Here is a 23462-nt window from a genome sequence, read left to right on the forward strand (position 1 = left end):
CAGTGACTGTCCCTCTCCACTCTGGGCACACTGACCGTTCCTCGTCACCCCGGTCACACTGGCCGTTCCACTCCGCTCCGGGCACACCGACCAACCCGCTCCGTTCCGGGCACACTGACTGTCCCACTCCTCTCCGGGCACACTGACTGTCCCACTCTAGTCTGGGTACACTGATTGTCCCAACTCCACACAGCTCTCACGTCGGCTCCGGTCCAGCCCTCAGCTGCTATGATGATGTCACTGCCACTCCAAGATAATTTAAAAAAACACTCAAAAAACTTTAAAAACAGAAGAAAACCAGGAAATAAAAAAAAAGAAAAAAAATGGACAGAATGGAGGAGCCCTGGCTAAGGAACCTGGACTAGGAGAAACTGAGGATCTCCGTCGCTGCCACCTTGGTAAAACATTGGCTGAAGTTACTTAGCTTATTAGATTCCTATCCTGACATTCTGTGGAAATCTTAGGAAAATCCAGCCCCTGGTGTCCATAGTAGGAAGAATTCTGCTTCTCCCCTCATCTTGTTTTTAGAAGGAAATACTTCATTAATAAAATAAAAGTCAATAGAGCTAGAACTTAAAATAAATTTGATAACAGCTGTTTAAATGTAGTTTTCTAGATTTATGATAGTTATAGTTTTGCATTGATGAACAAAATATGCAGATAGTGGAATAAAGTAACAAAATCTTCTCCATGGTATAAATTGATCTTTATGGAGTAAATTGATTTGGATCATTGTGCACTATTGCTCTATTAGGAGAGAAGAAAAGTGCACAGGAGAATCGATTATAGCCATTGAAATGAGCTACACATTAAGTAAAATTACTATTGTTGCTGTACAGTAAATGATAACAACAAATACTAGCTGTACTTTTTGGTCATATTGCACAGTGCAATATGTTCTTAATGCGAGGTAAGAGACCACAAACTCAGAATTAGATTTAATTCATTTTTTGAGTTACCAGACACAAAATGTGCAATGCTCTAGGCATCTAATTTGTATATTTACAGTGAAGTTCAATCTGCAAGATAGCATTGCCAAATCTCATGAAAGTCTGATATGTTGCTCATTTCATGGTTACTTTAGAATGCCGTGAAGGAAACAGGTCTTCCTGTTTACAAGAGCCACAGACCATGTGTCAGTCAGTGGTGGGTGGTGCCTAGTAAAGAAATAGAAGTCGAATTTGATTTAAGTCTTAGGCATAGTGATGTCTTTTGAGCAATGACCCATGGGTTCTGTTTCCTGCTTCAACAACACATGTTTTCTGTAATATGGCTGATTTATAGCCACCAGGAAGTAAAGCAGTAACTGTTATAAATTTTCAATTGGAAGGAAGTATTTCTCTGTCAATCAGTATGAAATCTAAGGATTTGCTACTTTGAAATTATTGGATTGCCAATAAATTCAACCAACTGAAGCCAATCATGAAATAGTCACTTGCCCGTGGCACTTTGCTTATCACTGGTAAATTAAAAATAAAATATAATTCAAAACATTTAAAGATAAATCAAAGAAAGATTCCTGTACAGAGTTTAGTGAATTTAACTGCAACCAAATGTTAACAATTCGTCATAACTGCAGCACTAATGGATTTAATAGGTTTTCAACCCTCCATTCTTTGGGCTGGACAAGTAGCATGATTAAAATAGTATGTTGATGATGCAGAAGTCTGGATCATAATAATTTTTGTTGTGACCTTGTAATAGCAAGCCCTAGTGCCCTTGGAAATTATAACAGTGTCTGACTAGCCTATATCAACCTATCGGTATTTAGTTTTTAGTTGCTCAACCAGTTCAAGAGACAACCGGAATCTGCTCAAGAAGACTCACAATTAGTAACTAGCTTTTGGAGCTTCCTTCATCAGGTGGTTCATCAGCAGTGCTCCGAAAGCTAGTGTGCTTCCAATTAAACCTTTTGGACTATAACCTGGTGTTGTGTGATTTTTAACTTTGTGCTACCTTTTACAAATTATTTTCATGATGAACGATCTTATGGCACACCTCTGTAGGTGGGACTTGAACCCAGAATTTCTGGCTCAAGGATATAGCATTATGCCAGGAAACATTTAGAACCATAGAATCCCTACAATGTAGAAACAGGCCATTCAGCCCATCAAGTTTACACCAACCCTTGAAGAGCATCTCATCCAGACCCACCCCCAACCCTATCCCTGTAACCCTGCATTTCCCATGGCTAACCCACCTAGTCTGCACATCCCTGGACACAATGGGCAATTTAGCATGGCCAAGCCACTCTGATTGTCTTTGGACTGTGTGAGGAAGCACCTGGAGGAAACCGAGTGAGCCTGGTGTGCAAGCCCCTTAAATGCTTTTATATTTTAAAATTGTTATTGGAAATATCCCCTTTGATGCATAGGTCCCAGTGATGAACAGGAGCTAGAATTTCAATGGCCTCTGGTAGATGGGCACCTGAGATTAACTTATAGTGATATGAATGTCTGCTCCTTGTAATAGAGGAGTTCTCTTGCTGGCTCCGTAAACTCCAGTAGGAATAGTACTGAAGGCACCACTGGTTGTGAATTCATTATCACCGCTGAGATCACAATACAAATATTTTCAGGGCTATGTCTTAAATGGAATGTATGCAGACATAATAGAGAAGATTTTGCTAGGCAAAAGTGAGGACTGCAGATGCTGGAAATCAGAGTCTAGATTAGTGTGGTACTGGAAAAGCACAACAGGTCAGGCAGCATCCGAGGAGCAGGAATTCCACATGAAGGGCTTTTGCCCAAACATCAATTTTCCTGCTCCTCGGATGCTGCCTGACCTGCTGTGCTTTTCCAGCACCACTCTAATCTAAACTGATTTCCAGCATCTGCAGTCCTCACTTTTGCCTAAGAGAAGATTTTGTTGTCAGTCCGAATCCTAGAATCACTTACACATGGTGAATATTGGAAAGCCTAGTCCAGTTAAAAATCACACAACACCAGGTTATAGTCCAACAGGTTTATTTGGAAGCACTAGCTTTCGGAGCACTATTCCTCCATCAGGTGATTGTGGAATATAAGATCGTAAGCCACAGAATTTATAGCAAAAGTTTACAGTGTGATGTAACTGAAATTATACATTGAAAAAGACCTGGATTGTCTGTTAAGTCTCTCATCTTTTAGAATGACCATGTTGGTTTCAATTCTTTCATATGTGAATCCCAGAACTTTTTTAAAGCTACATTCTCGAGTGAACTTTAATAATAGTTGCCATGTTGGCCCAGATAATGCACTGAAGGTGTGAGGTGCCCTGTGTGAGGCTGTCTGCGCCTCAATGTTCAGACTGATTCTAATCTAAAAAATGGATTTACAGAATCTTACATGGATTTGTGCAGTTTTTGAGCAAAAAAGAATGTAATTCTGTAAATACAAATTCACCCCACAAACTTATATTTGTGTTTCTACATGTGGGTGGGTGTGTGATGGAGAGGGGGTATGAGTGTCTGTAAGAGTGTGTGTGTATGTATATGTCTGAGAGTGTAAAGACGTATAAGTCTGTGAGAGTGTGTGTGTGTGTAATGGAGTCACCCGTAGTGTGACATGAACCCAAGGTCCCAGTTGAGGCCATCCCCATGGGTACTGAACTTGGCTATCAGCCTCTGCTTGGCCACTTTGTTGCCTGTCCTGAAGTCTGCCTTGGAGGATAGTCACACAAGGGTCCAAGGTTGAATGTCCCGACCACTGAAGTGTTCTCTGACTAGGAGGGAGCACTCCTGTCTGTTGATTGTTGTGCAGTGTCCATTCATCTGTATTCGTTGCCATTGCCTCTGCTTGGTCTTACCATGTACCATGCCTCAGCGTATGAGATAGACAACGTTGGCCGAGTCACATGAGTACCTGCCACGTACATGGTGGGAAGTGTCCCTAGGAGTAATGGTGGTATCCGTGTCTACACTCTGACACATCGTGCAGCACCTACCATGACAGGGTTGTATGGCGCTGTCCTGAAAGCCTGGCAGTTTGCTACAAACAATGATCTGTTTGAGGTTTGGTGGTTGTCTAAAGGCAAGAAGTGAAGGCGTGGGATAGGTCTTGGCGAGGTGTTCATCCTCATTGATAATGTGTTGCAGGCTGCGAAGAACATGGCATAGTTTTTCGGCTCTTGGGAAATACTGGACAATGAATGGTACCCTCTCGGTTGCAGCTAGTCTCTGTCTCCTGAGGAGGTCATTATGGTTCCTCACTGTGATAAGTCAGAAGTGGCGGTCAATGAGTTGAGCATCGTATCACGTTCTTATGGGGGCATCTTGAGTACTTCCAAGTGCCCATCACGTTCCTCCTCATCTGAACAGATCCTGTGTATGCATAGGGCTTATCCATAGGGGCTGGCTGTTTTAATATGTAACAGGTGGAAGCTGGAGAAGTGTAGCATTGTGAGGTTATGCATGGGTTTGCAGTAGAGTGAGGTGCTGAGATGCCCATTGTTTTTAAGCAAAACAAGCACACACACATCCTTACAGACCCTTACACTCACGCATACACAAGCTCTCTCTCATACACTCACACAAACACTCACACCCACACATACACCCTCTCACAGGTTTCCTTTACACTCACACTCACACACATACACACACATTCTTACAGACACTCATAACCCCGCCCCCCCCACACACATCTACATGTAGAAACACAAATATAAGCTTGTGGGGTGAATTTGTACTTACAGAATTACATTTTATTTTGCTCAAAAACTGCATGAATCCAAGTAAGATTCTGTAAATCCATTTTTTAGATTAGAATCAGTCTGAACATTGGGGCACAGACAGCCTCACACAGGGCACCTTACACCTTCAATGCATTATCTGGGCCAACATGGCACCTGTTGTTAAAGTTCACTCGAGAACGTAGCTTTAAAAAAGTTCTGGGATTTACATATGAAAGAATTGAAACCAACATGGTCATTCTAAAGATGAGAGACTTAACAAACAATCCAGGTCTTTTTCACTCTATAATTTCAGTTACATCACACTGTAAACTTTTGCTATAAATTCTGTGGCTTATGATCTTATATTGCACAACTACCTGATGAAGGAGCAGCGCTCCAAAAATTAGTGCTTCCAAATAAACCTGTTGGACTATAACCTGGTGTTGTATGATTTTTAACTTTAACTTTCCAACACTAGTACAGTTAGGCATGAACATGTAGTGACCTACTCTATTAAACTAAATACAGGAAAACCAGTTGTGTTATCTCTAATGTGTGTTTTGACTCATTCAATTTTCTGATATTTGCTGTTCCAATGCAAAGAAGGAAAATCTTCCATCATATTTGTTTTAAGCTTCAGATCAAGGTTTACTATACATGGGGATGATGGGTGAATTCACCCTGAATTCCATAATATGCCTCAGGAAATTCAATCACAACAGCAGTCTCAGAAAAGTCACAATCATGTGTGGAAGTGTCAGAGTCTCCGAGGAGCTAATCCTCCAATCACAGGCTGGTTCTCTCTCTCGTATTTGCTGCTGATCACCCGGATTTCCTTGTTCAAGTTCGAAATTACAGGATTGCACTGTATCCTCACTACTGTATTATTTATTTTTAATTAGGTAAACAAGAGCTACGTGAACCATTTGAAATGGTAATAATGGAAATTAATGAAGACAATACCACTGAGTTAGTTTTATAAACATAATCTCATAAATCTGCAGCAATAAATCTCAAAGTCGTATTAGCATACGACATCAAAGAAACCCATCTGCAGCCCATAGCTATGGAAACCCTCCATGTAAAATCTGTCTTCACCATCATGTCTGGGGAAGTAATTTAGGAAGTTTCAGCAGATACTCGTACCCACACAATTCTGGCCAACATATATCTACACAACAGCCAGCTGTTTGATTTCAGAAGTAGGATTATTGATCTCACTCGATAGATGTATTTGTAATTGTTTTAATTCCCTTACAGTAAGTAATCAAAATAAAAAAAAGTGAAGCCACATCCTCACAGAATATATTGAAATGAGGCACAAGAACGATTGAAAGCTGCTGTTTGTCAGTTTTGTATATTCTCAACTAATCAGGGTTCCATGGGAACTAAAGCTTGCTTTTCAGATTTGGACAAGAAAAGAATAACAAATGATTATTTTATCTTTATAAATGTTCAGTCTCTTGTAGACAGGGTGAGTGTCACAAGTTGAGAAGTGATTGCACTGTACAAAAAGAGAGAAAATCAACATTTTTAATGACCACTGGATATCCCAAAGTATTTACAGCAAATAAAGATCTTTTCTTTGAAGTGTAGTCACTTCCCCAAGGCAGGAAACAGAGCAGCTGATACATGCATGTCAAACTCCCACAAAAGTGATAAAGACCAGACCATCCTCGATGCTAATTGAAGGACAAGTATAAACTAGGACAACAGGGAGAACCACCCTGCTGCAAAATAGTACCATGTGATCTTTTACATGTGCCGGAGTAGACAAATAAGGCCTTTATTAAATGTCCCAGAGAAAAGACAGCAGCTCCTATAGTATAACATCTCCTCTACTGCACTGGAACACCATTCAGTGTTCACGCTCTTGAGTAGGGATGATCTTAGAACCTTGTGATTCACCAGTAAGAGTGCACACAACTGAGCCACAGTGGCGTAAACAAGATTTTTTTTAAATTCTTTTGTGATGTGAGCATTACTAGAAAGGCCATTGGTCACATCTCTATTTGCCTTTGAGAAGGTGGCAGCAAAATTGTCTTTTTGAACCAATGCAGTCCATCTGGTGCAGATACATATTAATTGTTGTTAGAAATAGAGTCTTAAATGTGGTGCTGAGTCAGTCTACCATTCATGCAAGAATATGAGAAATACAGGGAGGGGGCCCCAACTTATGAACATCCAAGTTACAAATACTCATACTTCAGATCAAAATCCCATGGTACTATTAATTTTAAGGATCTAACATGCAAACATTCGCTTGTTCTTTTGAACAAACATTTTAAATTTTACTGTATTGTGTTCTGATTTGTATACAAGTTGACTCACGAACACATGAGGGAACAAAAGCCATTTGTAACCTGAGGACTGCCTGTAGCAGCAGGAGGAGACAATATGGCTGAAGAGCCTGCTCTATCATTCAATAGATTCATGGTTAATCATGTGCTATAATACTATGTCCCGCTCCCATAACCTTTGATTCCTTGAGAAAACAGAATATGTCTAACCCAGCCAGAAAAATATTCAATGATGCAAAATAGAGGGCGGCATGGTGGCTGCATGGTGGCTCAGTGGTTAGCACTGCTGCCTCACAGCACCAGGGTCCCAGGTTCAATTCCAGCCTCGGGCAACTGTCTGTGTGGAGTTTGCACATTCTCCCCGTGTCTGTGTGGGTTTCCTCCGGGTGCTCCGGTTTCCTCCCACAGTCACAAAGATGTGCAGGTTAGGTGGATTGGCCATGCTAATTTGCCCGTAGTGTGAGGTGCGTTAGTCAGAGAGAAATGGGTCTGGGTGAGTTACTCTTGGGAGGGTGGGTGTGGACTTGTTGGGCTGAAGGGCTTGTTCCCACACTGTAGGGAATCTACTCTAATCAAAAAATCTAATCTACAACCCTTATCCCAGATACCAATATAATTAACCTGCATCTTACCACCTCCATTTTCTTAAACATATAGACCAAATCTGCAAATTAATCCAGATGTAGTCTCACCAGCATCCTGGATAACTTTAGTAAGCCATCATTATTTCTACACTTCAAAGCCTTGCAATAAAACATGCCATTCGCTGGATTAGCATGTGAATGTTCTGCATTTGTTCTACGAACACAGCCAATTCTCTGCCTTTTGAAGATAATACTCTGCTTTTTTATTCTTACAACCAAAGTGAGTAACTTCCTTACAATATAATTCATTTACTATTTTGTTGCCCGCTCGGCCTGTCCGTATCTCTTTGTGGCCTCTCTGCGTCTTCCCCACACTCTGCCTTTCCATAAAGCTTTGTGTCATGAGCAAACATAGATATATGATTCTCTGTCTCTTCATATACGGCGTTAATGTTAATTTTAAATAGCTGAAGCCCCAGCACTGATCCTCGTGGCATTCCCTATTCACTGCTTGAGGATTTGAAAACAGCCCATTTTTGCCAACCTCCTATTTCCTGTCCATGAACCAATCCTCTATAAATGCTAACATATTACCTCCAACTCCATGAGCCCTAAAATAAAACAAAGAACCATGGATGCTGAAAATCTGAAACAAAATTGCTCAAGAAAATTAATTCTGAACAAGGTTCACTGGATTCAAAACGTTAATTTTGTTTTCTCTGCACGGATGCTGCCAGACCTGCTGAGTTTCACGAGTAACTTCAGTTTTTGGACCATGTGCCCTAATCTCGCCTACTAAGCATTTGTGTGGCACCTTATTGAAGTTTTGTTTGTTTGGAAATCAAGATACGTCACATACTAGCTGCCTTTAATTACCTCACCAGTTATGAAGTAAGGCGGCAGTTGGGGGTTTAAGATAGCAAGCAGAATTAAGTTCAAGCATCACATCCAGTCTCAGTTGAAGAATCATTTGGATCACTGTCTAGCTCCTGCAGGTGGGAGTTGTTGGGAATAAGGATGGGGGAAATGGATTTCAATGGCACTGTCCTTCCTGATGTTGTATCTCAATCAATGTGACTGTTGTCACATCCCAATTTGCTACTAAATTCCATACTCAGCATTAATTGTTCATTTTGTAGAATTTATCTATCAAAAATATGAAGTGCCTTCATAGAAGCCCTACAGCATGGAAACAGACCCTTCGGCCCAATAAGTCCACATAAACCACCGAAAGAGTAACACACCCAGGCCCATTCCCCTGCTACTCTTTATTTGCCCCCAAGTAATGCATCTAACCTACACATCCCTGAACACTACGGCACTTTAGTATAGCCAATACACCTAACATAAATATCTCTGTAATGGGGGAGGAAACCCATGCAGACATGGGGCGAATGTGCAAACTGCACACAGATTGTCACCCAAGGCTGGAGTGGAACCCAAGTCCTTGCCTCTGTGAGGCAGCAGTGCGAGTCACTGTGCTGCCCGTGCTTTAAAATTGCCTGATTTAGACACAGATAACTGTAGAAGCAAGTACAGCTAAAAAAAAGACCCTGATATCTATATATAAGAATGGGATTTTTAAACCACAGAAGGAATACATGTCGGCACAGGGGAGACATTGCTAAAGGAGTACTCTCAGCATGGAGGAGATTTTGATGAAGGAATACAGTTAGCATGGGGAGACTTTGCTGAAGAAATACATTCGGAATGGGGGAGACTTTCTGAAGGAGTACAGTCAGCACAGGGGAGACTTTGCTGAAGGAGTACAGTCAGCACGGGTGGGACTTTGCTGAAGGAGTACAGTCAGCATGGGGGAGAATTTGCTGAAGGAGTACTGTCAGCACAGGGGAGACTTTGCTGAAGGAGTACTGTCAGCACGGGGAGACATTGCTGAAGGAGTACTGTCAGCATGGGGGAGACTTTGCTGAAGGAGTACAGTCAGCACAGGGGAGAATTTGCAGAAGGAGTACAGTCAGCACGGGGGAGACTTTTCTGAAGGAGTACAGTCGGCATGGGGGAGACTTTGCAGAAGGAGTACTGTCTGCACGGGGCTGACATTGCTAAAGGAGTACAGTCAGCACGGGGGAGACTTTTCTGAAGGAGTACAGTCGGCATGGGGGAGACGATGCTGAAGGAGAACTGTCAGCACAGGGGAGACTTGGCTGAAGGAGTACAGTCAGTACGGGGGAGGCTTTTCTGAAGGCGTACAGTCAGCACGGGGCTGACATTGCAGAAGGAGTACTGTCAGCACGGGGGAGAATTTGCTGAAGGAGTACTGACAGCTCAGGGAAACATTGCTGAAGGAGTACAGTCAGCACGGGGGAAACTTTGCTGAAGGAGTACAGTCAGCACAGGGAGACTTTGCTGAAGGAGTACTGACAAAATGGGGGAGACTTTGCTGAAGGAGCACTGTCAGCACAGGGAGACTTTGCTGAAGGAGTACTGTCAGCACGGGGAGACTTTGCTGAAGGAGTACAGTCAGCGCGGGGAGACGTTGCTGAAGGAGTACAGTCAGCATGGGGAGACTTTGCTGACGGTGTACTGTCAGCCAGGGAGAGACTTTGCAGAAGGAGTACAGTCAGCACTGGGGAGACATTGCTGAAGGAGTACTGTCAGCACGGGGGAGACTTTTCTGAAGGCGTACAGACAGCATGGGGGAGACTTTGCTGAAGGAGTACTGTCAGCACAGGGGAGACTTTGCTGAAGGAGTACAGTCAGCACAGGGGAGACTTTGCTGAAAGAGTACAATCAGCATGCGGAGATGTAGCTGAAGGAGAACAGTCAGCACAGGGGAGAATTTGCTGAAGGAGTACTGTCAACACGGGGAGACTATGCTGAAGGAGTACTGTCAGCACGGGGAGACTTTCCTGAAGGAGTACTGTCTGCACAGGGGAGACTTTGCCGAAGGAATACAGTCTGCACAGGGGAGACTTTGCTGAAGTAGTAGTGTCTGCATGGGGAGACTTTTCTTAAGGAGTACTGTCAGCACGGGGGAGAGTTTGCTGAAGGAGTACTGTCAGCATGGGGGAGATTTTGCTGAAGGAGAACTGTCAGCATGGGAGAGACTTTGCTAAAGGAGTACAGGCAGCACGGGGAGACATTGCTGAAGGAGTACAGTCTGCACGGGGGAGACTTTGCTGAAGGACTACAGTCAGCACAGGGAGACATTGCTGAAGGAGTACTGTCAGCATGGGGGAGATGTTGCTGAAGGAGTACTGTCAGCATGGGGAGACATTGCTGAATGAGTAATGTCAGCATGGACGAGACATTGCTGAAGGAGTAATGTCAGCACGGGGAGAATTTGCTGAAGGAGTACAGTCAGCACGGGGGAGAATTTGCTGAAGGAGTGCTGTCAGCAAGGGGAGACATTGCTGAAGGATGTACGATCAGCACTGGGGAGACTTTGCTGAAGGAGTACAGCCAGCACAAGGGAGACTTTGCTGAAGGAGTACTGTCAGCATGGGGGAGACTTTGCTGAAGGAGTACAGTCAGCACAGGGGAGACTTTGCTGAAGGAGGACTGTCTGCACGGGGGAGACTTGCTGGAGGAGTACAGTCGGCACATGCGAGATTTTCTGAGGGAGTACAGTCAGCACAGTGGAGAGTTTTTGAAGGAATACTGACAGCACGGGGGAAACATTTCTAAAGGAGTACAGTCAGCACGGGGTGACTTTGCTGAAGGAGTACAGTCAGCACAGGGGAGACTTTGCTGAAGGAGTACAGTCAGCACGGGGGAGAATTTGCTGAGGGAGTACAGTCTGCACAGGAGACACTTTGCTGAAGGAGTACTCTCAGCACGGGCGAAACTTTGCTGAAGGAGTACAGTCAGCACAGGGGAGACTTTGCTGAAGGAGGACTGTCAGCATGGGGGTGACTTTGCTGAAGGAGTACTGTCAGCATGGGGGAGACTTCGCTGAAGGAGTACAGTCAGCACAGGGGAGGCCTTTCTGAAGGAGTACTGTCTGCATGGGGGAGACTTTGCTGAAAGAGTACTGTCAGCATGGGGAAGACTTTGCTGAAGGAGTACAGTCGGCACGGGGGAGACTTGCTGGAGGAGTACAGTCGGCACGTGCGAGATTTTCTGAGGGAGTACTGTCAGCATGGGGGGGACTTTGCTGAAGGAGTACAGTCTGCATGGGGGTAACTTTGCTGAAGGAGTACTTTCAGCACCGGGAGACATTGCTGAATGAGTAATGTCAGCATGGGGGAGACATTGCTGAAGGACTACAGTAGAGCACAGGGAGACATTGCTGAAGGAGTACTGTCTGCATGGGGGTGACTTTGCTGAAGGAGTACAGTCAGCACAGGGGAGACTTTGCTGAATGAGTACTGTCAGCACGGGGAGACGCTGCTGAAGGTGTAAAATAAGCATAGGGGAGACTTTGCTGAAGGAGTACAGTCAGCATCGGCGAGGCTTTTCTGAAGGAGTACAGTCAGCATGTGGCTGTCTTTGCTGAAGGAGTACAGTCTGCACGGGGCTGACTTTGCTGAAGGAGTACTGTCAGCACGGGGAGACCTTGCTGAAGGAGAACTGTCAGCACGGGGGAGACTGTGCTGAAGGAGTACTGTCAGCATGGGGAGACTTTGCTGACGGTGTACATGTCAGCCAGGGGAAGACTTTGCTGAAGGAGTACAGTCAGCACGGGGGAGACTTTGCCGAAGGAGTACAGTCCGCAAGGGCGAGCGTTTCTGAGGGAGTACTGTCAGCACGGGGGAGACTTTGCTGAAAGAGTACAATGAGCACGGGGAAGACTTTCTGAAGGAGTACAGTCAGCACGGGGGAGAATTTGCTGAAGGAGTACAGTCAGCATGCAGGAGACTATGCTGAAGGAGTACAGTCAGCACAGGGGTGACTATGCTGAAGGAGTACAGTCAGCACAGTGGAGAGTTTTTGAAGGAGTACTGACAGCACGGGGGAAACATTTCTGAAGGAGTACAGTCAGCACGGGGGAGACTTTGCTGAGGGAGTACAGTCAGCATGGGGAGACATTGCTGAAGGAGTACTCTCAGCACGGGCGAGACTTTGCTGAAGGAGTCATAGAACATAGAACATAGAAGAATACAGCGCAGTACAGGCCCTTTGGCCCTCGATGTTGCGCCGATCCAAGCCCACCTAACCTATACTAACCCACTATCCTCCATATACCTATCCAATGCCCGCTTAAATGCCCATAAAGAGGGAGAGTCCACCACTGCTACTGGCAGGGCATTCCATGAACTTACGACTCGCTGAGTGAAGAACCTACCCCTAACTTCAGTCCTATATCTACCCCCCCCTTAATTTAAAGCTATGCCCCCTTGTAATACCCGACTCCATACGCGGGAAAAGGTTCACACTGTCAACCCTATCTAACCCCCTAATCATCTTGTACACCTCAATCAAGTCACCCCTAAACCTTCTTTTCTCTAATGAAAACAGCCCCAAGTGTCTCAATCTTTCCTCATACGATCTTCCTTCCATACCAGGCAACATCCTGGTAAACCTCCTCTGCACCCGTTCCAGTGCCTCCACATCCTTCCTATAGTATGGCGACCAAAACTGCACACAATATTCCAGATGCGGCCGCACCAGAGTCTTATACAACTGCATCATGACCTCAGGACTCCGGAACTCAATTCCTCTACCAATAAAAGCCAGTACGCCATATGCCTTCCTCACTGCACTATTTACCTGGGTGGCAACTTTCAGAGATCTGTGTACATGGACACCAAGATCCCTCTGCTCATCCACACTACCAAGTATCCGACCATTAGCCCAGTACCCCATCTTTTTGTTATTCTTCCCAAAGTGAATCACCTCACACTTAGCTACATTGAATTCCATTTGCCACCTTTCTGCCCAGCTCTGCAGCTTCTCTATATCCTGCTGTAACCTGCCACATCCTTCCTCACTGTCAACAACTCCTCCGACTTTCGTATCATCCGCAAACTTGCTCACCCAACCTTCTAACCCCTCTTCCAGGTCATTTATAAAAATGACAAACAGCAATGGTCCCAAAACAGATCCTTGCGGAACACCGCTAGTGACGGCACTCCATGAAGAAACTTTGCCATCAACTACTACCCTCTGTCTTCTTCCATCCAGCCAATTCCTAATCCAAACCTCCAACTCACCCTCAATGCCATATCTCCGTATTTTCTGCAGTAGCCTACCATGGGGAACCTTATCAAACGCCTTACTAAAATCCATATATACCACATCTACCGCTTTCCCCTCATCAACCTCCTTCGTCACCTTTTCAAAGAATTCAATAAGGTTTGTGAGGCACGACCTGCCCTTCACAAAACCATGCTGACTATCCTTGATCACATTATTCCTATCCAGATGTGCATAAATCCTATCCCTTACAATTCTCTCTAAGACTTTGCCCACAACAGAAGTGAGACTCACCGGCCTATAGTTACTAGGGTTATCCCTACTCCCCTTTTTGAACAAGGGAACCACATTTGCTATCCTCCAGTCTTCTGGCACTACTCCAGTAGACAAAGAGGACATAAAAATCAAGGCCAATGGCTCTGCAATCTCCTCCCTTGCTTCCCAGAGAATCCTAGGATAAATGCCATCAGGCCCAGGGGACTTATCTATTTTCACCTTTTCCAGGATTTCCAACACCTCTTCTCTACATACCTCAAAGCCATCCATTCTACTTATTTGTGACTCAGTATTCGCATCGACGACAATGCCCTGTTCCTGAGTAAATACTGAAGAAAAGTATTCATTCAGTGTCTCCCCAATCTCTTCCGCCTCCACACGCAACTTCCCACTACTATCCTTGACTGGACCTATTCCTACCCTAGTCATTCTTTTATTCCTAACATACCTATAGAAAGCCTTAGGGTTTTCCCTAATCCTACCGACTAAGGACCTTTCATGTCCCCTCCTTGCTGCTCTTAGCTCTCTCTTCAGGTCCTTCCTGGCTACCCTATAACTCTCAATCGCCCCAATTGAACCTTCACGTCTCATCTTGAGATAGGCCACCCTCTTCCATTTAACAAGGGATTCCAATTCCTTATTAAACCACGGCTCCCTCGCACGACCCTTTCCTCCCTGCCTGACAGGTACATAATTATCAAGGACACTCAATAGTTGCTCCTTGAACAAGCTCCACATATCATTTACACTCTTGCCTTGGAGTCTACTTTTCCAAGCCTCACATCCTAAGTCATGCCTCACCGCATCATAATTTCTCTGACCCCAGCTATAACTCTTGCCCTGTAGTACACACTTATCCCTCTCCATCACGAGTGTAAAAATCACCGAATTATGGTCACTATCCCCAAAGTGCTCACCTACCTCTAATTCTAACACCTGGCTTGGTTCATTACCCAGAACCAAATCCAGTATGGCCTCACCTCTTGTTGGCCTGTCTACATATTGTGTCAGGAAACTCTCCTGCACACATTGAACAAACACTGACCCATCTAACGAACTTGAGCTATAGCTTTCCCAATCAATATCAGGAAAGTTAAAGTCCCCCATAACAACCACCCTATTACTGTCACTCATCTCCTGAATCACCTTCCCTATCCTTTCTTCAATGATTCTAGGACTATTAGGAGGCCTGTAAAAGACTCCTAACAGGGTGACCTCCTGTTTGCTGAAGGAGTCCTGTCAGCATGGGGGAGACTTTGCTGAATGAGTACAGTCAGCACAGGCGAGACTTTGCTGAAGGAGTACTGTCAACACGAGGGAGACTTTGCTGAAGGAGTACTGTCAGCATGGGGGAGACTTTGCTGAAGGAGTACAGTCAGCACAGGGGAGACTTCGCTGAAGGAGTACAGTCAGCACAGGGAGACGTTGCTGAAGGAGTACAGTCAGCATGGGGGAGACTTTGCTGAAGGAGTATAGTCAGCACGGGGGAGACTTTGCTGAAGGAGGACTGTCAGCATGGGGGAGGCTTTTCTGAAAGACAACTGTCAGCACGGGGAAGACTTTGCTGAAGGAGTACAGTCGGCACAAGGGAGACTTGCTGGAGGAGTACAGTCGGCAAGGGCGAGTGTTTCTGAGGGAGTACTGTCAGCACGGGCAAGACTTTTCTGAAGGAGTACAATGAGCACGGGGGAGACTTTCTGATGGAGTACTGTCAGCACGGGGGAGACTTTGCTGAAAGAGTACAATGAGCACGGGGGAAGACTTTCTGAAGGAGTACAGTCAGCATGGGGGAGAATTTGCTGAAGGAGTACAGTCAGCACGGGTGAGACTTTATGAAGGAATACTGTCAGCACGGGGAGACTTTGCTAAAGGAGTACTGTCAGCATGGGGGAGACGTTTCTGAAGGAGTAATGTCAGCACGGGGGAGACTTTGCTGAAGGAGTACAGTCGGCACGGGGAGACATTGCTGAAGGAGTACGGTCAGCACAGGGGAGACTTTGCTTAAGGAGTACAATCAGCATGGGGAGACGTTGCTGAAGGAGTACAGTCAGCACAGGGGAGACTATGCTGAAGGAGTACAGTCAGCACGGTGGAGAGTTTTTGAAGGAGTACTGTCAGCACGGGGGAGACTTTACTGAGGGAGTACTGACAGCACGGGGGAAACATTTCTGAAGGAGTACAGTCAGCACTGGGGAGACTTTGCTGAGGGAGTACAGTCACCACAGGGGAGACTTTGCTGAAGGAGTACTGTCAGCACAGGGGAAACCTTGCTGAAGGAGTACTGTCAGCACAGGGGAGACTTTGCTGAAGGAGTACTGTCAGCATGGGGGAGACATTGCTAAAGGAGTACGGTCAGCACAGGGGAGACTTTGCTGAAGGTGTACTGTCAGCACGGGGAGACTTTGCTGAAGGAGTACTGTCAGCATGGGGGAGATTTTGCTGAAGGTGTACTGTGAGCACAGGGAGACTTTGCTGAAGGAGTACTGTCAGTACGGGGAGACCTTTCTGAAGGAGTGCTGTCAGCACGGAGGTGACTTTGCTGACGGAGTACGGTCAGCACTGGGTAGACTTTGCTGAAGGAGTACTGTCAGCATTGGGGTGACTATGCTGAAGGAGTACAGTCAGCACGGGGGAGAGTTATTGAAGGAGTACTGTCAGCACAGGGGAGACTTTGCTGAAGGAGTACTGTCAGCATGGGGGAGACTTTGCTGAAGGAGTACTGTCAGCATGGGGGAGACTTTGCTGAAGGAGTACAGTCAGCACAGGGGAGACTTTCTGAAGGAGTACAGTCAGCACGGTGGTGACTTGCTGGAGGAGTACAGTCGGCAAGGGCGAGCGTTTCTGAGGGAGTACAGTCAGCACGGGCAAGACTTTGCTGAAGGAGTACTGTCAGCACGGGGAGGCTTTGCTGAAGGAGTAAAGTCATCACGGGGAGGCTTTGCTGAAGGAGTACAGTCAGCACGGGGGAGACTTTGCTGAAGGAGTCCTGTCAGCACGGGGAGACTTTGCTGAAGGAGTACTGTCATCACGGGGGAGACTTTGCTGAAGGAATACTGTCAGCATGGGGGAGACTTTGCTGAAGGAGTACAGTCAGCACGGGGAGACTTTGCCGAAGGAGTATTGTCAGCATGGACGAGACTTTGCTGAAGGACTACTGTCAGCATGGGGAGACTTTGCTAAAGGAGTACAGTCAGCACGGGGAGACATTGCTGAAGGAGTACAATCTGCACAGGGGTGAATTTGCCGAAGGACTACAGTCAGCACAGGGAGACATTGCTGAAGGAGTACTGTCAGCACGGGAAAATCTTTGCTAAAGGAATACAGTCAGCACGGGGAGACATTGCTGAAGGAGTACAGGCTGCACAGGGGTGAAATTGCTGAAGGACTACAGTCAGCACAGGGAGACTTTGCTGAAGGAGTACTGTCAGCACCGGGAGACTTTGCTGAAGGAGTACTGTCAGCATGGGGAGACTTTGCTGAAGGAGTACTGTCAGCACGGGGGAGAATATGCTGAAGGAGTACTGTCATCACGGGGGAGACTTTGCTGAAGGAGTACAGTCAGCACAGGGAGACGTTGCTGAAGGAGTACTCTCAGCATGGGGGCGACTTTGCTGATGGAGTACAGTCAGCACAGGGGAGACTTTGCTGAAGGAGTACAGTCAGCACGGGGAGACTTTGCTGAAGGAGTACTGTCAGCACGGGGGAGAATATGCTGAAGGAGTACTGTCATCACGGGGGAGACTTTGCTGAAGGAATACTGTCAGCATGGGGGAGACTTTGCTGAAGGAGTACAGTCAGCACGGGGAGACTTTGCTGAAGGAGTATTGTCAGCACGGGGAGACTTTGCTAAAGGAGTACGGTCAGCACGGGGAGACATTGCTGAAGGAGTACAATCTGCACAGGGGTGAATTTGCTGAAGGACTACAGTCAGCACAGGGAGACATTGCTGAAGGAGTACAGTCAGCACGGGGAGACATTGCTGAAGGAGTACAGTCTGCACAGGGGAGACTTTGCTGAAGGAGTACAGTCAGCACGGGGAGACTTTGCTGAAGGAGTATTGTCAGCACGGGGAGACTTTGCTAAAGGAGTACGGTCAGCACGGGGAGACATTGCTGAAGGAGTACAATCTGCACAGGGGTGAATTTGCTGAAGGACTACAGTCAGCACAGGGAGACATTGCTGAAGGAGTACAGTCAGCACGGGGAGACATTGCTGAAGGAGTACAGTCTGCACAGGGGTGAATTTGCTGAAGGAGTACAGTCAGCACAGGGAGACTTTGCTGAAGGAGTACAGTCAGCACAGGGAGACTTTGCTGAAGGAGTACTGTCAGCATGGGGAGACATTGCTGACGGTGTACTGTCAGCTAGGGGTAGACTTTGCTGAAGGAGTACATTCAGCACAGGGGAGACTTTGCTGAAGGAGTACAGACAGCACGGGGGAGAATTTTCTGAAGGAGTACAGTTTGAACGGAGGTGACTTTGCTGAGGGAGTACTGTCAGCATGGGGGAGACTTTGCTGAATGAGTACAGTCAGCACAGGGGACACTTTGCTGAAGGAGTACAGTCAGCACAGGGAGATGTTGCTGAAGGAGTACTGTCAGCATGGGAAGACATTGCCGATGGTGTACTGTCAGCATGGGCGTGACTTTGCTGAAGGAGTACAGTCAGCACAGGGGAGACTTTGTTAAAGGAGTACTGTCAGCATGGGGGAGACTTTGCTGAAGGAGTACAGTCAGCACAGGGGACACTTTGCTGAAGGAGTACAGTCAGCACAGGGAGACGTTGCTGAAGGAGTACTGTCAGCATGGGGGAGACTTTGCTGAAGGAGTACAGTCAGCACAGGGGACACTTTGCTGAAGGAGTACAGTCAGCACAGGGAGACGTTGCTGAAGGAGTACTGTCAGCATGGGGAGACATTGCTGACTGTGTACTGTCAGCATGGGGGAGACTTTGCAGAAGGAGTACCGTCAGCACAGGGGAGACTTTGTTAAAGGAGTACTGTCATCACAGGGGAGACTATGCTGAAGGAGTACAGTCAGCACAGGGGACACTTTGCTGAAGGAGTACAGTCAGCACAGGGAGACGTTGCTGAAGGAGTACAGTCAGCACAGGGAGACTTTGCTGAAGGAATACTGTCAACATGGGGGAGACTTTGCTGAAGGAGTACAGTCAGCACGGGGAGACTTTGCTGAAGGAGTATTGTCAGCATGGACGAAACTTTGTTGAAGGCGTACTGTCAGCACGGGGAGACTTTGCTAAAGGAGTACAGTCAGCACGGGGAGACATTGCTGAAGGAGTACAATCTGCACAGGGGTGAATTTGCCGAAGGACTACAGTCAGCACAGGGAGACATTGCTGAAGGAGTACTGTCAGCACGGGGAAACTTTGCTAAAGGAGTACAGTCAGCACGGGGAGACATTGCTGAAGGAGTACAGTCTGCACAGGGGTGAATTTGTTGAAGGACTACAGTCAGCACAGGGAGACATTGCTGAAGGAGTACAGTCAGCACGGGAAAATCTTTGCTAAAGGAGTACAGTCAACACGGGGAGACATTGCTGAAGGAGTACAGTCTGCACAGGGGTGAATTTGCTGAAGGACTACAGTCAGCACAGGGAGACTTTGCTGAAGGAGTACAGTCAGCAAGGGGAGACTTTGCTGAAGGAGTACTGTCAGCATGGGGAGACATTGCTGATGGTGTACTGTCAGCCAGGGGTGTCTTTGCTGAAGGAGTACAGTCAGCACAGGGGAGACTTTGCTGAAGGAGTACAGTCAGCTTGGGAGAGACTTTTCTGAAGGCGAACTGTCAATACGGGGGAGACTTTGCTGAAGGAGTACCGTCAGCACAGGGAGATGTTGCTGAAGGAGTACTGTCAGCATGGGGAGACATTGCTGACGGTGTACTGTCAGCATGGGGGAGACTTTGCTGAAGGAGTACAGTCAGCACGGGGAGACTTTGCTGAAGGAGTATTGTCAGCATGGACGAGACTTTGCTGGAGGAGTACTGTCAGCACGGGGAGACTTTGCTGAAGGAGTACTGTCAGCATGGGGAGACATTGCTGACGGTGTACTGTCAGCCAGGGGGAGACTTTGCTGAAGGAGTACAGTCAGCACAGGGGAGACTTTGCTGAAGGAGTACAGTCAGCACAGGGTGACTTTGCTGAAGGAGTACTGTCAACATGGGGGAGTCTTTGCTGAAGGAGTACAGTCAGCATGGGGAGACTTTGCTGAAGGAGTATTGTCAGCATGGGGGAGACTTTGCTGAAGGAGTATTGTCAGCATGGACGAGACTTTGTTGAAGGAGTACTGTCAGCACGGGGAGTTTTTGCTAAAGGAGTACAGTCAGCACGGGGAGACATTGCTGAAGGAGTACAATCTGCACAGGGGTGAATTTGCCGAAGGACTACAGTCAGCACAGGGAGACTTTGCTGAAGGAGTACAGTCAGCAAGGGGAGACTTTGCTGAAGGAGTACTGTCAGCATGGGGAGACATTGCTGATGGTGTACTGTCAGCCAGGGGTGTCTTTGCTGAAGGAGTACAGTCAGCACAGGGGAGACTTTGCTGAAGGAGTACAGTCAGCTTGGGAGAGACTTTTCAGAAGGCGAACTGTCAATACGGGGGAGACTTTGCTGAAGGAGTACAGTCTGCACGGGGGTGACTTTGCTGAAGGAGTTCTGTCAGCATGGGGGAGACTTTGCTGAAGGAGTACAGTCAGCAAGGGGAGACTTTGCTGAAGGAGTACTGTCAGCATGGGGAGACATTGCTGATGGTGTACTGTCAGCCAGGGGTGTCTTTGCTGAAGGAGTACAGTCAGCACAGGGGAGACTTTGCTGAAGGAGTACAGTCAGCTTGGGAGAGACCTTTCAGAAGGCGAACTGTCAATACGGGGAGACTTTGCTGAAGGAGTACAGTCAGCACAGGGAGACGTTGCTGAAGGAGTACTGTCAGCATGGGGGAGAATACGCTAAAGGAGTACAGTCAGCACGGGGAGACTTTGCTAAGGAGTACTGTCAGCACGGGGGAGAATACGCTGAAGGAGTACTGTCATCACGGGGGAGACTTTGCTGAAGGAATACTGTCAGCATGGGGGAGACTTTGCTGAAGGAGTACTGTCAGCACAGGGAGACATTGCTGAAGGAGTACTTTCAGCACGGGGAAACTTTGCTAAAGGAGAACAGTCAGCACGGGGAGACATTGCTGAAGGAGTACAGTCTGCACAGGGGTGAATTTGCTGAAGGAGTACAGTCAGCACAGGGAAACTTTGCTGAAGGAGTACAGTCAGCACGGGGAGACATTGCTGAAGGAGTACAGTCTGCACAGGGGTGAATTTGCTGAAGGAGTACAGTCAGCACAGGGAAACTTTGCTGAAGGAGTACAGTCAGCACGGGGAGACTTTGCTGAAGGAGTACTGTCAGCATGGGGAGACATTGCTGACGGTGTACTGTCAGCTAGGGGGAGACATTGCTGAAGGAGTACAGTCAGCACAGGGGAGACTTTGCTGAAGGAGTACAGTAAGCACGGGGGAGAATTTTCTGAAGGAGTACAGTTTGCACGGAGGTGACTTTGCTGAGGGAGTACTGTCAGCATGGGGGAGACTTTGCTGAATGAGTACAGTCAGCACAGGGGACACTTTGCTGAAGGAGTACAGTCAGCACAGGGAGATGTTGCTGAAGGAGTACTGTCAGCATGGGAAGACATTGCCGACGGTGTACTGTCAGCATGGGCGAGACTTTGCTGAAGGAGTACAGTCAGCACAGGGGAGACTTTGTTAAAGGAGTACTGTCAGCATGAGGGAGACTTTGCTGAAGGAGTACAGTCAGCACAGGGGACACATTGCTGAAGGAGTACAGTCAGCACAGGGAGACGTTGCTGAAGGAGTACTGTCAGCATGGGGGAGACTTTGCTGAAGGAGTACAGTCAGCACAGGGAGACGTTGCTGAAGGAGTACTGTCAGCATGGGGAGACATTGCTGACGGTGTACTGTCAGCATGGGGGAGACTTTGCAGAAGGAGTACCGTCAGCACAGGGGAGACTTTGTTAAAGGAGTACTGTCATCACAGGGGAGACTATGCTGAAGGAGTACAGTCAGCACAGGGGACACTTTGCTGAAGGAGTACAGTCAGCACAGGGAGACGTTGCTGAAGGAGTACAGTCAGCACAGGGAGACTTTGCTGAAGGAATACTGTCAACATGGGGGAGACTTTGCTGAAGGAGTACAGTCAGCACAGGGAGACATTGCTGAAGGAGTACTGTCAGCACGGGGAGACTTTGCTAAAGGAGTACAGTCAGCACGGGGAGACATTGCTGAAGGAGTACAATCTGCACAGGGGTGAATTTGCCGAAGGACTACAGTCAGCACAGGGAGACATTGCTGAAGGAGTACTGTCAGCACGGGGAAACTTTGCTAAAGGAGTACAGTCAGCACGGGGAGACATTGCTGAAGGAGTACAGTCTGCACAGGGGTGAATTTGCTGAAGGACTACAGTCAGCACAGGGAGACATTGCTGAAGGAGTACAGTCAGCACGGGAAAATCTTTGCTAAAGGAGTACAGTCAGCACAGGGAGACATTGCTGAAGGAGTACAGTCTGCACAGGGGTGAATTTGCTGAAGGACTACAGTCAGCACAGGGAGACTTTGCTGAAGGAGTACAGTCAGCAAGGGGAGACTTTGTTGAAGGAGTACTGTCAGCACGGGGAGACATTGCTGATGGTGTACTGTCAGCCAGGGGTGTCTTTGCTGTAGGAGTACAGTCAGCACAGGGGAGACTTTGCTGAAGGAGTACAGTCAGCTTGGGAGAGACTTTTCTGAAGGAGAACTGTCAATACGGGGGAGACTTTGCTGAAGGAGTACAGTCAGCACAGGGAGACGTTGCTGAAGGAGTACTGTCAGCATGGGGGCGACTTTGCTGATGGAGTACAGTCAGCACAGGGGAGACTTTGCTGAAGGAGTACAGTCAGCACGGGGAGACATTTCTGAAGGAGTACTGTCAGCACGGGGGAGAATATGCGGAAGGGGTACTGTCATTACGGGGGAGACTTTGCTGAAGGAGTGCAGTCAGCACGGGGAGACTTTGCTGAAGGAGTATTGTCAGCATGGACGAGACTTTGCTAAAGGAGTACTGTCAGCACAGGGAGACTTTGCTAAAGGAGTACAGTCTGCACGGGGAAACTTTGCTGAAGGAGTACAGTCAGCACGGGGAGACATTGCTGAAGGAGTACAGTCTGCACAGGGGTGAATTTGCTGAAGGAGTACAGTCAGCACAGGGAGACTTTGCTGAAGGAGTACAGTCAGCACGGGGAAACTTTGCTAAAGGAGTACAGTCAGCACGGGGAGACATTGCTGAAGGAGTACAGACAGCACAGGGAGACTTTGCTGAAGGAGTACTGTCAGCATGGGGAGACATGGCTGACGGTGTACTGTCAGCTAGGGGGAGACTTTGCTGAAGGAGTACAGTCAGCACAGGGGAGACTTTGCTGAAGGAGTACAGTCAGCACGGGGGAGAATTTTCTAAAGGAGTACAGTTTGCACGGAGGTGACTTTGCTGAGGGAGTAC

This window comes from Chiloscyllium plagiosum, unplaced genomic scaffold (assembly GCF_037043375.1).
Source record: "Chiloscyllium plagiosum isolate Xiang-an unplaced genomic scaffold, Cpla_swu_hap1 HiC_scaffold_1, whole genome shotgun sequence".
NCBI lineage: Eukaryota > Metazoa > Chordata > Chondrichthyes > Orectolobiformes > Hemiscylliidae > Chiloscyllium > Chiloscyllium plagiosum.